Source organism: Chelmon rostratus, chromosome 14, assembly GCF_017976325.1.
Source record: "Chelmon rostratus isolate fCheRos1 chromosome 14, fCheRos1.pri, whole genome shotgun sequence".
Lineage (NCBI taxonomy): Eukaryota > Metazoa > Chordata > Actinopteri > Chaetodontiformes > Chaetodontidae > Chelmon > Chelmon rostratus.
Genome location: NC_055671.1, coordinates 2,852,135 through 2,866,703, shown reverse-complemented (window position 1 = coordinate 2,866,703; position 14,569 = coordinate 2,852,135). Strand labels below are relative to the sequence as shown.

Below are 14,569 nucleotides of genomic sequence, written 5' to 3'. Positions count from 1 at the left end.
CCTGGCAGGTGCTACTTGTTTTCACTAAAGCCATCTAAACTGGATTACAGTACTGTATGTCCTTGCATTATTTTTGGTATTTTTGTTTCTGCTAGTATGATATTGCTGTCCAAAACAAAACCGCGAGCCCACCTACATCTCAGCCCTGACAAACCAACACCTTTTGTTCTTTGACGTGATGAACAATGGACGCGCCAAAGTCGCACTAGGAGAAACTTCCACCCAACTCTAGTCTGGGATTTGGGCTCAGAGGGGAATAGCACCATCATATCATAACAAAATATTGGAATATGAACGAGTTTCGCCGCAGATTATGCGTTTATAGAGGCTACGCACGGGTGCCCCGATAACTCGCATTATATGGATATACGCACCGCTCTTCTGGGGCTAATTCCTTCAAAACGACTCCAAATGCCACCAAAGTTGTCTGGGTGTCTAAATGGTCGTATTTAATGCTACAAATAAGGTCCAGGTTGTAAAAAACGAAAGTTATCCTTTAATAGCTGGCTCACTTCAAACTGAGACCAGATTGAATGGTCAAGAGATGTTCATCTTGAATGTGTTGGTGTGAACATCTCCCTCTCTACTGAAATGTCATTTAGTTTCATTTGTATGTTCCGAAAACCCTCAGCAATGTAGTTCTTTTCAGTCATTGGAATTCCAACAAAGATTTAATTGTCATTTTGCTATTAATTGATCTTAAGCAGATCATTGATCAATCTTACATAATTAATAATAGAACAGCCTAGAATCCATAATGTAATTTTTTTTCACAGGAAAGCTCACAAATGTTTTTTCGGATTCATTCAACACTACATCCCATTATGCCACATCCCAAAGAGTTGACAGCAAAACCTTCAGGCGGCTCTGAAAGAGCTCGATTGGGTCGAAGTCATCAAAAGTGACGGTGATTCATTTTGTGCACCAATTAATGACGTGATGATCTTAGAAATCTGCTTAGATGTTGTCCATGAGACAACCCACCTTTTTTTTTTCTTCTGATGTTACCTGTAATTCCATGAATCATGCACAGCCTACCTTTAAAATAGAAGAAGAAACAGAAACTGAATTGGCCAACATTATTGATGCTGTGAAAAACCCCAAAACCGAAGCTGCCTGCTGGCTTGACACCAGCTTTACGAAATTACTCTTTGGTACGGCTCATCTGGTTAATAAATCATTTACGATAACAGGTTTCCATCAGCTTGGAGGGTGGCCATGGTTACTGGATCTTCAAATCTGGGGAGAAACGGATATGTTCAACTATCGACCAACCAGCATCCTCCCAGTTATATCAAAGGTCGCTGAGAAGCGGGTTGCCAAGCAACAGACTAGACAGCTAAATAAAGGCTACACCCCTCTGCATCCCATGCAGTTTGGGTTCTGTTCCCACCATTCCACAGAAACTAAATAAAACTCATCAAAACCTTCTTGGTTGTTTTTTCCACTGTTGCAACAATCACCACCAACTGGTTTGGTTGAAATAAACTCTTAATTCACTGAATTTGGAGAGGAGAGAGAGAGAGGATGGACATCAGAGAAGCAGCAGGGGAACTAGAATGTTTTCACATCTAACTCTTGTCCGTCATGTAGTTCATTCAGTGTAGCTTCAGTGTAGGTCCAAGCAAGAACAGCCGTACACGATTGGATTAAATATTTAGAATATTTGTTGACCTATTGAGGACTGGCTTATTAAATCGTGTTTGTAATTGAATACCACAGAGACCAGTGTGTATAATGTTTGCAAAACAACCAGTGGAGGTGACACATTCTACTCTGTTCCTGAGAGGGAAGTAGCTCATCGGACATGTATCTCGGTCACTGGAGACTCGACACGAGCCGTTAAAAGTCACTTAAACATTTTAAGGACGTTGGGCCTTTTCTGACAATTAATGTTGCCAGGAAGTTTTCACACTCAATGATTCTTTCACACACAGAGTATTGTTTGACTAACTGGTCACTTACAGATGAAACAACACTTAAATCAGTGGAATTGTTTTTGCTAAAAACACATTCTGTAACATTCTGGAAAAATATAATCAAGAATTTAAAACATGTAAACATGCTTGTTTTTTGTACGAGGCTTTTCATGGGTTTACCCCACCTCCTTTAAATGAATGTATTAAACAGAGGGCTGATAGCATTAGCATTTGAAGTGGCTAGAAGACTGTCGAAATGACATTTTTTATCTTGTGTTTTGAGAGTAATGTGTTTTTGTGGACTTAATATGAGTTGTTCACATTCAAAAAGACAGCATTTTGTGGAAAACTCAGTACTGTTTTTTTAAAACTCCTAATTGTTGATTGTATACTGTTTCGTCTTCATGATATGTAATTATCACCTTGGTGCCTGACATTTTGCCCAGAATGGCCCAATACATTTGTATTTGTCAAAGGCCAAAGTGACCTTGCCCCAAAAATGACTTAATTCCAGGCCTGTTTGTGTTTGTGCTCTACAAATGTGAATAAGCATTCTGGCTAAAATCTGCGCGCTAAACGAACAAACAAATACATAAACAAATGTACACATTACATATAATAAAAGTAATAATGATAATACTGCAGACACCACAGGAGGAGAGGGGAGAGAGCTTTATATGTGTGTCTCCTGTATGAAATGTGTACAGGACCTCATTGGGCTGTATTTATATTAACTTTGATAACATGCAGTCCTGTTTTGCTCTTTGTGGGTCTGCTGAATGTGTGCTCAACCCATGCTGAACAGTTACTATGAGTCAGCATATGAGTCACAGGTTAAACTGTAGTTGTTACTGTTTGTTCATACACTCCACAGATGAACCCTAATTACAATTAATTACATTATAGAATTCCCAAATAAGGTGAAGTACCTCTGTCTTTCTGTATATGAACGTATGCCCACCCCCTTTTGCTCATGCTCACACTTATCTTCTCTCTGTCTCCTTCTCTTTGTAAAGAGTCAGTTAAATCATTATCATTATATTAAGACTATACCAAACCTTCAGTCTGTTATCTGCAGTGGAAATGAAAACAAGAACCACCTTTTAATGTTAATTTATGTTAACAGGAGTACAGCAAAGGTAAACTTCACTCTGAAAAATATGCAACCGCTGGATTGAAATTGAATCTGTCTTGTTGGGGGTTTTACTGAAGGGATGATCACCAATCACACCTAAATGTGTTTTCTAATGATAGCCAGCCAATAGACATTTGGATAATTACAGCGTACATAAAACTAAAAGAAAAGCTCCATTCTGCCCCTAACAGTAACATACACCAGTAAAAGGTGGAAAAACAATAAAACAATACACACACTTCCCAAACTTGAAACAGAGTTACGTTAAATCTTATATGTTAGACTTTCAAACCTTCAGTTATCTCTGTCGTGTAAATCAACTGAACTTGTTTGGCAGTAGGGTTGGGCAATATAACAAAAAGATGATCATGATCATTTTTTCCATATTCGTCAATATCAGTATTTATCGCGATATGCAGTATAATTTGATAATGCTCTCTCAAAGTATCAAGATAATGACTGAACCTTGTAGAAACCAGAGAGAGTAGTTTATCAACAGAAGAAACTTTTGCCTTTCAACTAATGAAAAAAATAGTGTGGGTGCTGGGATGGGACGTTTACAGGTGATCGTGGTGTTTCCTGTCTGGGTCGGCCGATGGCGTGTTTTGCGGACCGTCTTAATCTGCACTGCATTGTGGCTTTTCAGATATCTAAACCACTTCCATACTATTGCCGTCATGTTACCTTTTTTGTCAGCAAGTTCCTCAGCTTTGGAGGATAATGCAAGTTCACTTTCAGTACTTTAGCGTAACGAGCTCTGTATGGCCAGCAAGTTACTGCAGGCAGAGTGGCTGAACATTTCTGCCAGTTTGTGTTCTGTTTGTTCAACAGGCGTTTGATTAACTGATCATTCTGTCTCCATTTTGTTGCACTTATGGATATTGAGCCATGATTCCTCAAGTTTGTTTCCCTCTGGATTCTACTCTGAAGGTACACTGCTGTCTAATCTGGGGCAGGGGTGGGCGATATCTAATATTATGGGATTTGTGATTTTAAATGACATTGTATGTCACAGTGTAGTAAAAGTTACGTAAATTCAGTTCCGATTTTTTTTTATATAACCATACCGTACTATACTTAACTATACTTAGACTCAAAGCAGTAAAACTGACTTTCTTTCAAACTTTGCTCTCAGGTGACGTGAGAACGTGGTAAACAGTCCTGCTGCTGAAATCATGTGACCTGCGAGGCAGCTGGATTGTTTCATAATGTTTCCCTCCCTGAATATATAGCAGAGACACTAAAGCTGTTTTCTGGACAGTCTCCACAGAATCAGGTCCAGACATTGTCCAGCGTTACTCTTTCACATGTGTAGCACAGTTGTCCGTGTCTGTGTCGTGTTTGGACGTATCCCCGATACGAATGAAAGAGTGGAAAGCAGGAAAGAGTACGAAGCGACAACGCTCCATGATGTCATCAGCACGCCCACTGGCTCGCTGTGTAGCAGGGCAGCAGTGCAGACAGCTTCAGGATAGCTCCTGTGGTGGAAGTATTGCCAGATCTTAAATTAAATAAATGTAAATATTAAAACAGAATTCAGAAAAATGAAAAAGGAGGCACAGAATTGGGAAAAAATTAAAACTGAATCTGGAACAAATGAAAACAGATTTTAGATGGCCCTACCCACGTTCCTTTATGTATGAGTAGCTTTGTCAGCAGAGTGTGGTAGTTAGTCAGTTATTGCTTTTTAGCAAGTTAGCACAATGTGCATAAACTGTTTGGCAACTGATTACAGTTTCATAAGAGCAGCGCCAAGTTGGAATTCTACATTTAGTAGATACTGTAGAGGCTACCCTGTAAACGCAGTCATGGGTTTATAAGCTAAGATAAAACTTTATTTATGCCCCGCTGGGGAAGTTCGGGTGTTACAGGCAGCAGGGAGTGGCAGTAGGAATAGAAACAGTAATAGAAATAGACTATTATCACTAAAGGATTGTGAATGTGCCACTCAACCAGTCCTCCACTCATCTGAGCCCCTGTTGTGTTTCTCCCTATTCATAATGTTCTATTCTATAGATCTGATTTTAGAGTGCATTTGCAGAGAGTGGTCAAGCTATAGGGTTCTGCTCAGGCATGTGGGTTGACCTCATGATCACTACTTCAAGGCTCTGACCACCTTCCTCTGCGAGGGTTTGGAACTGTCTTTTCATAATTTCATTTACATCACTACCTCGGATCTGTGTAAAACCATCGGAGTCAAACTGCTTCATGTTTAAATATTTCTAATATACACAGATTATTTTCCCCTCTTCAATGGAATTTTCTTCGTCTGACATACAGTACACCATCTAAGTCAGTTACAGAGTGTGGGATGTAGTTGAAAGAGCAGAAAATCTTTTGTGTGTTTGTGTAAAAGTGTATTAAACCTATTAAAGTGTAACTAGAAATTTTGACAGTGGCACGAGGGGGCTGCTGGTGTTATCTATACCACTGTTTCTCAAGCCTGGTCCTGGAGTACCACTGCCCTGCGTGTTTTAGATGTATCCCTGCTCCAGCACACCTGATTCAAATGAATGGCTCGTTATCAGGCCTCAGCAGAGCCCAGTAACGAGCTGAGCATTTGAATCAGGTGTGTTGGAGCACGGAAACATCTAAAGTATGCAGGGCAGTGGTACTCCAGGACCAGGATTGAGAAACACTGATCTATACTAAACATTCAGTAGTCACAATTTCAGTTCAAGATATCGCTCCCTTGTTTTAAGTAGTTAAAACATAATTGAAGGTCACTTCAAGGGACAATATACATACTTTTAATTAATGGGAGTTAATGGGAGAGACTCCCCTGCCGTGTCTCCAGCCACAAATGCATTTTTTTCAACAGGGAGGTGTCTGTAGCCAATCAGATGTATTGGCATATTACAATAAAATTATTGATTATCAAACCAACAGTATGTGGACATTACATTGGACAAAAATGAGGCTACAAACATCAGCACTTTTCTGCAACAACCAATATTTTAGACCGAAGCTACTGCATGTTCTGTGGTCCAGGTTTGTTCACTGAATGGTCTCTCGTACACAATCAGCATTGCTACCAGTCTGATAGCAGTTGCATGCATCTGTATCATCTGAGGCATACATACTTTGTTGCCTCCTGTCACTATCTGTGAAGTTGGAGGGTGACTTACCACTCAGCCACTTGAGGGTTGACACACTGCAGCAAATATTGCAGCTGGGACTGAAGCAGCCGCTGAGATACTTGGCAGGAGTGGAACAGATACAGTAGGGCACGGTCTGCCTGTGTAACCCAGGATGCAGACTCCGTCACTGTTTTAGTGAGGAGGTCTCTCTGTTCTGTGCTGGGCTGTGTGCTGTGGTCAAGATGATTGTGACAAGCTGATGAGGGGGTAACATGAGCCAAATGGTGACAAGCAACATTCTAATGTACTTGTCAGAAAGACTGCGAGGTCAGTCAAGCTGTGAATTATGAATGAGCCACACTGGCCTCAGCAGCTGCCCCAGCTGTCCTCTGGGCACCTGTAAGAATCATCTAAAAAAGATCAACCCTAACTGGAGATGATGATGGTCCTCCACGTTAGTACTGCATGGGCCCACCTAGTGCTTCTTTACAGCCCATCCTCACATAACATAGAGCCTTTGGTGTCCATTACTTATTGTCTTTTAATTGCATTTGTATGTTTATCATCACAGTAGTCATGTATTTAATTCTTAAGTCAGCTTTATTGTCAATTCTGCAGTATGTACACGACAAACAGAGAATTGAAATTGCATTACTCTCAAATCTCTGTGACAAGACATATATTAAAAACTGTACAATCTAAACAATGAAACATTAAGAGAATGTAGTAGTGCAAATGTAAATGGTAGTGCAAAAAAGAAAGAAGTTAGCTTATCATCTGGTGGTGATTAAAGTGTCCTTGTGTTGTTTCCTGAGGGGAGGAATTCACATCAGTGAGAGAGTTTGTAGATAGGACGCTACCAAGACAAACAAAAACACTGTGTCTTGCACGACGAAAAACACAAAAACTCTGTCACGATGAGAGAGAGAGAAGCCGCTGTGTGTGCACGTGCCGCCATGTTGATAACAGGTGTATTGGTATTACTACTGCCTCTAATAAAGGATAAAACTGACAATATTCTATGTTTTGCTTTTGTTAGCAAATTCCATTAAAAGAGCAAAACCAACAATGTGCTCGTCTGTGTCTCAATATTCTCTGACTTCCCAACTCTATTGCTAGCAGTCACAAGCCCATTGGTCCTTACTGCAGACCTAAATCTCCAAAAAGAGGTTCACACTGGACTCTATGTCCCAGTCAGACATGTCCTGGAAGATTTCAATGTCCAGACAAATGGGAGAAATTCCAGTCAAAGATTAAATGTGTTTATGAATGCTATTCTGCTTTTGCTTCTAAGAGAGCAATGGGGACCACAATTTTTGAAATTGGTCCAGCATTGAGTGAGAACGCTGCAGCTGGCTGCCGCAAAATGGCCTGCAATGTAATCCCTCAATGTACGTCTACTGAAGGTGCTTGTTTTTTCTGTTGACAGGCTCAGATTGATATTCTGAGTGTCTGACAAAATTATAGAACATAATTACATCAACAGTGATTTTGTCATTGTAAAACACACTTCATTCACACTCGACAGAAACAAAATAAAAGTCGTCTTTACACTGTTACAACAATCACCATCAAGTCTGGTTTGGTCAAACTATTATGCAGTGACTGTAAATTTCGACAGTGAAAATATAATTTGTCATTGAAAAGGAAAAAATTGTCATTGAAGCACTTTAAAAACAAGTTGAATTTGCACTGAAAAATGTTCCACTGAAAAATAAAACACAAACATTAACAATTAATATTTTATGATTTTCTGGTGTTTTTCAGTGAAAATAAATCAATCAGATTTTTTTCTTCATATTTCAGTGGCAGTTTTTTTACACTGTCCTTGACACAATTGTTGCGTTTCCATCCTCCTGTTTTTATCTTCAATCATTGTCATCATTTTCGTTTTGTACATAGAAAATTTAATAACATCTCCAAAAGTATGTGAAGCATGTCACTTGAACATGCACAGAAGCCTCCACTCCACTGAAGAGGCAAAACATAGTTTCAGCTTAAAACATAAGATTTGAGTGGCAAGAAGTTCAAATTAATACATGAAACCAAAAGAGGTGCCATATTTCCATTGTGTTTTCTACATTGTTTGAAGTTTTACTGGCACTCATTTTATTATATCTACTAATGGATACAGGATCCAAATTCAGTTAAAATGTGCAATACATTTGGATGGAAATCTAGCTAATGTCTCACAAGTGCCTACGTGGACTGAGCTGTACCTCAGTACTCCTCCTCTTGTGCTCATGCACATCTCTCAAACCGGGCTGACCTTCTGAAGTCAAGTGCTGTCTGGAAAAGACTGAGGTCTTACTAGCTTGTGGTGTCCTGTCCCTTACAGGATCTTCAGTCGTGACTGAGCTAATGTAGTACTTACTCCATCCTTCAAAGTCTCTTGTGTGATCTGTGACAATGAGCTCACTTATGAGGGCCATGTTGAACCTTCACAGTGACTTAATGACACCTGTACCTCCTGCCCACCAGCATCCCCACATCCTCTCTTAAACTCTAAAAGCTCACTCAGAATGCGGTTTCCTTCTTTCATGTGGCTGTTACGTAGAATTAATAACACTAGTGCTAACCAGACCATGAAGTCCTGAAGTCTGGTTCCTGTATTGATTTCAGCTACTAATGGTGTCCTGTCAGTCCATTTCCAGCAACAACCAGCCTGACTCCGCTCCTCTCTGACATCCCAGTGGTGAAATGATCGCTGCACACCAGTCAGAATTGCTGCCTCTGCTCATTTTCTGGTGCAGGCTGAAAAATGGTGTTTTAGGACTCTGCCTTTGCCCTCTGACATCAAGCCCACCACGCTTGATGTTAGATTTATCTTAATCCTGACAGGAAGGACATTTTTACTTTCAGTTTCTAGATATATTTTTCACTTTAGTCCTCAGACAACCTGCTTCTTTGAACCTTGAGAATAGTTTTTTGTTGAGATTTTTTTTATTTTTGTACCATTTTACAGACAATATATACACAAAAAGTATCATATACAATTTTCATTATCAACCTGGTGTCACATCAGTTGGTTTCAGGTGTAGACATTTTGTATATTTGTATGTTTGAAAGGACATGGAAATGTTGGTATCCCCTGTGTGCAGTAGGGGTTATGCAACACTTGGCTTCCCAGATGTAATATTGTATTTTATATGTTGATTTGTCTTGTGTTTAGTTGTCCTGTTTTAGTTAGTTGTTGCTAGAATTTTCACGTGTACAATGACAACACTAATTAATTAACTAACTAACTAATGTCTGACTGGCTGACTGACTGACGCATGTCTCACTTATCAAGGAGAGATACTGGTACACTTACCAAAGCCCAAATAAACAAGGGCCTGAATAGATTAACAAACTATTTTTCCTGTTCATTTAATTTTCTTCCAACACAAACATTCCTTCAGCTTCTTTTCCAGCTCCTTTGTCTGACATCAGGGTGAGAATCCAAAATACATTTTTTCTAGATAATAAATATTAACCATGTGGACAAACTCCATTAGGACTTGCTTTTCATTTAATGTGTGGATTACATTTTATAATCTTTGCCTACGTTTGAATGCTTATGTAATATCCTGCAACAGATGTCCTCCAGGAACACGCTCATGTCTTGGACATGTTATGCTGTGTGTAAAAAAATATTCTTTCCAATGACCACAAGCTTTCATTACAAAGGTAATATTGATTATTGGCCATCAATGAATAATATAGAGTGATATGGTTGTTAACTAATGTCATTCAGAGACCATTCACGCTCATCAGGATATATTTATGGAGCAGTGGCATACGTTTGCTGAATGTTTGAGTTACAGTTTTGTAACTGGACACAATTCTGTTTTCATGACTTCTTTTTTTTAGTGGTTATTGCACTTTATTAGTGTGCATGCAGAGTTATTATTTGCACTCGTTACTACATACTCAGTAAAGATAGACCCTAAATGTCCAACCAATTCCTCTGTAAGTGATGAGGAACAATAGGTCTATCCAATGCAATCAAACACAGCAGCAACTCTGCGATGGAATACATGCCTCCTGAAATAGATGTAATCATCTTACAAAGCATTAGGTGCTGTCTAATCTGGCCAGTGGCGTGGGTGCCCCAGCTAAACCCCATCACTGCAGAGTGGATCCGTGTGTGGATTAACCCATTCATCATCCCCACTACTCCTCAGTCACTCATTTGCACAGTTGAAGGACTTACTGATCTGTTTCCAATATGAGCTTCATGCTTCCCGTGAGTTATTACTACAGCTGAACCCTATATTCTGTCAGAGTGCTTTCAAAGTGCCAGTGATTTCCCAACAGATTCTTAATTCTCAGTCCTGAAAATGAGGATGTCATTATTTGTATCATACTGTAAATTGCAGCATACAGTATTAATTTCAGTGTGAGCCACATTTCAATAGGTTTGCTTGAAATGCATGCTGGTCCTGATGCATACCATGGTTTCACTCATACACTTCCATTCATGGCCTCTTACAGATGTAGTGAATTGTATGAGAAAGATGAATCTGAGGAACCCTACTGATCCTCTGGCTTTTCATCGAGTGCCATCATCAGCTCAAAATTTCAGTTAGTCCAATACTTTCTTTTATGATCAAATACATGCAAAACTAGTATCATTGCCATTACCGTATACCACTCTGTGATTAGTGCTAATAGGCAACATCATCTGGCAAGGCGCTGTGCTGGCCAATCAAAATATGTGCACATTCCTGGTGGACTGCTTTCTAACTTGAACCTTATATTTCTACTGTTAACCTCACAATCATTACAATGAAAGATGAACGATTGCTGCTGGGATAACTTTCCAGAGTGGTAAAATTCTGTGTCGTAGTGTTATAAACCACTGTGCAGTGTTTGGCCAATAAACTTTTTAATTGTTTTGATGGTAAATCTTAAAACTCGTGGATGTATTATTTCAGACTGGACTTCTTGGATCATATTTCATCATCTTACTAGTATTTGAAACAACACCCACGCAAGCATCCCCTTTCACCCGTGTGGCTGTAGACTTTAGACTTTAGGGATAAACTGATCCAAAATGCCACATTGTATCGGCCCTGATACTGACCTCATTAGCAGAATGCGTATAAACAAGGAAGTGATCGATCTATGATAAATATAGTTTCTTTGTCAGTGTCATAGACTTTATTTTTTCCCATTATCAGTTATTTTCAGATAGTCACAACAGATTATTGACTCAGTCTGTAGCTCCAGTCTCTGGCCTTATATTTCCTTATCTTATCAACTTCCACATAGTGAAGTTTTACAGATTGTAAATGTGGGAAAAAGAGAGCACTGATATCACATAAGTGCTCAGTGTCGACAGATACCCTGAGTTGAGAGAGAAAAAGTTAGATCAGCAAATCCCTATTTTTGGCCTAGCATGATAAGATGCTAATATTTGAATGAAATTTCGTGATGGCTCTAATACTTGTCTGGGATTTATTGGCACTCATACTTGAGCTTTATACTGTACATATATCTGCTATGGTGCTTTCCTCTGGTACCGTAATAATTCTATTAAGAAACTTTTAAAGCATATTTTTATGTATATGATGTGATGTTTATATAGAATTATATAGAGAAAATAGTGAAAAAAGCCATGTCTAAGTTTGGGAACGCAAAGCTGTGCTTGAGAATTGCCCTGTGATGAGATTAAAATGCAAACAAATTCAATCATAAGTCTTATCTGCCTTTATTGGATTTATAGTCTGCATTTATGTTGACTGTGACAGATGTCTTGGCAGTGCTGTTGTGATATGTATCTTATAGATTGAATGTGTTGCAATTCAGACTTTTTGTCATTGTTTGGGGTTCAAATAATTGACATAACTGTGGACCTAAAACTCTGCATTACAATACATAACATTTATGTAGCTTATGCTTTTATCCATAAGATGGATTCAACCATGTGAATACAACCCAAAAATTGCAAGCATCATGCTAGTACACGGACTTGAACAAATATACTGAACTGCTTCCAGTGCTACATTTAGAAACAATAAGGGAGAAAGATTTTTTCTTTTTATGGACCAAGGTGCAGTCTGAAAATAAAGTTTTCAGTCTGTGACAGAAGGTGTGTAGAGTTTCTGCTGTCCTGATGTCAGTGGAGAGCTCGTTCTAACATTGTGGAGCCAAGCAAGTAAACAGTTTTGTTGACCAGTACCCCCCCCGAAATGAGAGAGTAGCAAGCCTGTGCCACCTCCTTGCTGCGAAACAGACTTATCTTCATGATGTTTTTGGCGATATGGCCATCTGCAGGATTGGGTTGTCACATCAATGTTGGCAGGGAAGGACAGCTGGGAGATGCCTTCACTGAAAGGAAGAGTTGCTCAGTCTCGTTGAGATCAAGCTTCAGCTTCACATATTCGTACCACTGCCTGGGTTTCAGATCGGAGAAAAAACAGAATTAATTGAGTGTCATGTGCATACCTGTGGTAGGAAAAACCATGTGATTCAATGACAGAGCGGAGTGACTCGGTGTAAAGGGAAACGAGGAGTGGAGCCAGAACATAACCCTGAGGGACCCCAGTAGTGAGGCTAAAAGGTTCAGACAGCGATTCTGTCCGTTACCTAGTCTGTGCAGTCCTTGAGGTAGAATGTGAACAGGGAGAGTGCAGAGCCTGAGACTCCCAGTTTTTGAAGAAGAAGATCTAGTGGTTCGCTGCACTTTACTTGGGTGGGTTACCCAGGTACATTAATGGCTGTTAAAGTATATTTTGTCAAAACAATTTAGTATTAAAAAAAATGTTTTTTTTTTTTTTTTTTAATCCATTCCAGAGAACTACGCCATCTGAAATCGATTAGCTAGTGGACAATCTTTCCTCGCTCTACCCCTCCTGTTTGCTGACAATCACCTGTGCTCTGCAGTGACACACAGAGAGAGATGTTCCCTGTTATTCCTTCTTTTCTTTAAATTCACTGCTTGTGCTCTAACTTCTCCTGTTTAATGCAGCCCTACTTATGGTGCCAGTGTCATTCAGTACCAATTTGGGTTCAATCATTATGATAGGCTACGTAATTAAAAAGGAATTTCACCACTGGAAAAATGGTCTTGCCATAAAGCTGGTCTGTCTATGCAGTAAAAAGTAGGGGTGGGTGATATGACCCAAAATTTTTTCATGTTCTTTTTTTTCTAGTAACTGGAACCATAATATAGGTTCATTAGTAAATGTAATGAGATTCATTCTCGGGGTTAGACAAGGGCTAGGATTAGGCATTTCATCAGCATTTATATGACAGAAAACCCATTACATTATTTAAGTACTACAGTCAGTGTACCACAGGGCCTGTCTATCAAATACATTTACATACAGCAGCGACAGACACACATACCGACGGGGCACGCAGCAGAGGAGGCTTTCCTGCATCAGCAAATCCAGCTGAGCTTGTGTTGCAGTATGAAGTGTGGAGATAAGGTTAGGTCTGACAATGTGAGACAACACAAAATGTAACGTGAAAAAACAGTTTCCCACATTCAAGCTACTACTCTGTTTATTTAATTGGCTTCCAATTAGGCTTAACGTTCACAGAGATTCTCTTGACTGTCAGTATTGATCCATTCTTGAGCTTCAGTTTTAAAGTGAATCCTGCTTTATATTGGTCCTTAAAGCAGTCCGAAGTAATATTAACACACACATTAAATTTAAATGTTTCCCAGTTGTTGTGTGGACATTTCCACCAAGCTAATCCTCTGGGTCTTCACTTCCTTGGATGGTGAGAATAGATGAAAACTTGCCGGTTCTTGCAGTCAGCAACGGAGAAAGTAACTTGCATTGCTGGTAATGTTGCCTTCACATCTTTGTGCTACAGAAGTCAGAGTTATAGCGAGGAAAATAGTACTGAGAGTAACTCCAGCTCTATGAGTATATGTGTAGCCCTCTACCTGCATGTTATCACAGCCACAGAGAAAAGGGGCTATGGTATTGCCTTTTGCTCAAAAGGTAGAAAAGGCCCCTCCCAGGCTGCACTTACTGGATAGGCTGGACCAGAGCTTCATTTCTTGCCCTGTCCCAGCCTGCACTGCCAGCCACATTGCACTGATGCTCAAACCTTCAAACAGAGCTGCAGTAATCCAATTCCAAAGTCTCTTCTTAAGCAGAGAGACATCTGTGTGAGGGTGGAACGTACAATAATGTGCAATAATTATTATTGATTTCAGATATATTGACATATTTGTGTGTGACTGTCAACAAGCTTCCTCCACACGCAGCTCACCTGCTGCATTAAAAAAAATCCAGAATGCAAGTGGTGTTTTTTTTTTTTTGACAACTTTATAAAACACTGCTGATGCAGAAAGTCAGCACAGCAGTCACAGACAGGGAGAGAGAAACAGAAAGAGGCAGGGTGGGGCAAGCTGGTGTGTGTGCAGTAAGACACCATAGGTGTTTGGGGGCTGCAGATAGAAGTAGTTTGTGAGTAAACATTAAAATAAG

General features: G+C 39.6%; 1 protein-coding gene across 1 annotated transcript in view; it reads left to right on the top strand.

Annotated features, from left to right (window-relative positions):
• Nucleotides 1–14,569, top strand: part of dlg2 (discs, large homolog 2 (Drosophila)) — a 190,462-nt gene that overhangs the window by 2,012 nt on the left and 173,881 nt on the right. The window lies entirely within an intron of this gene.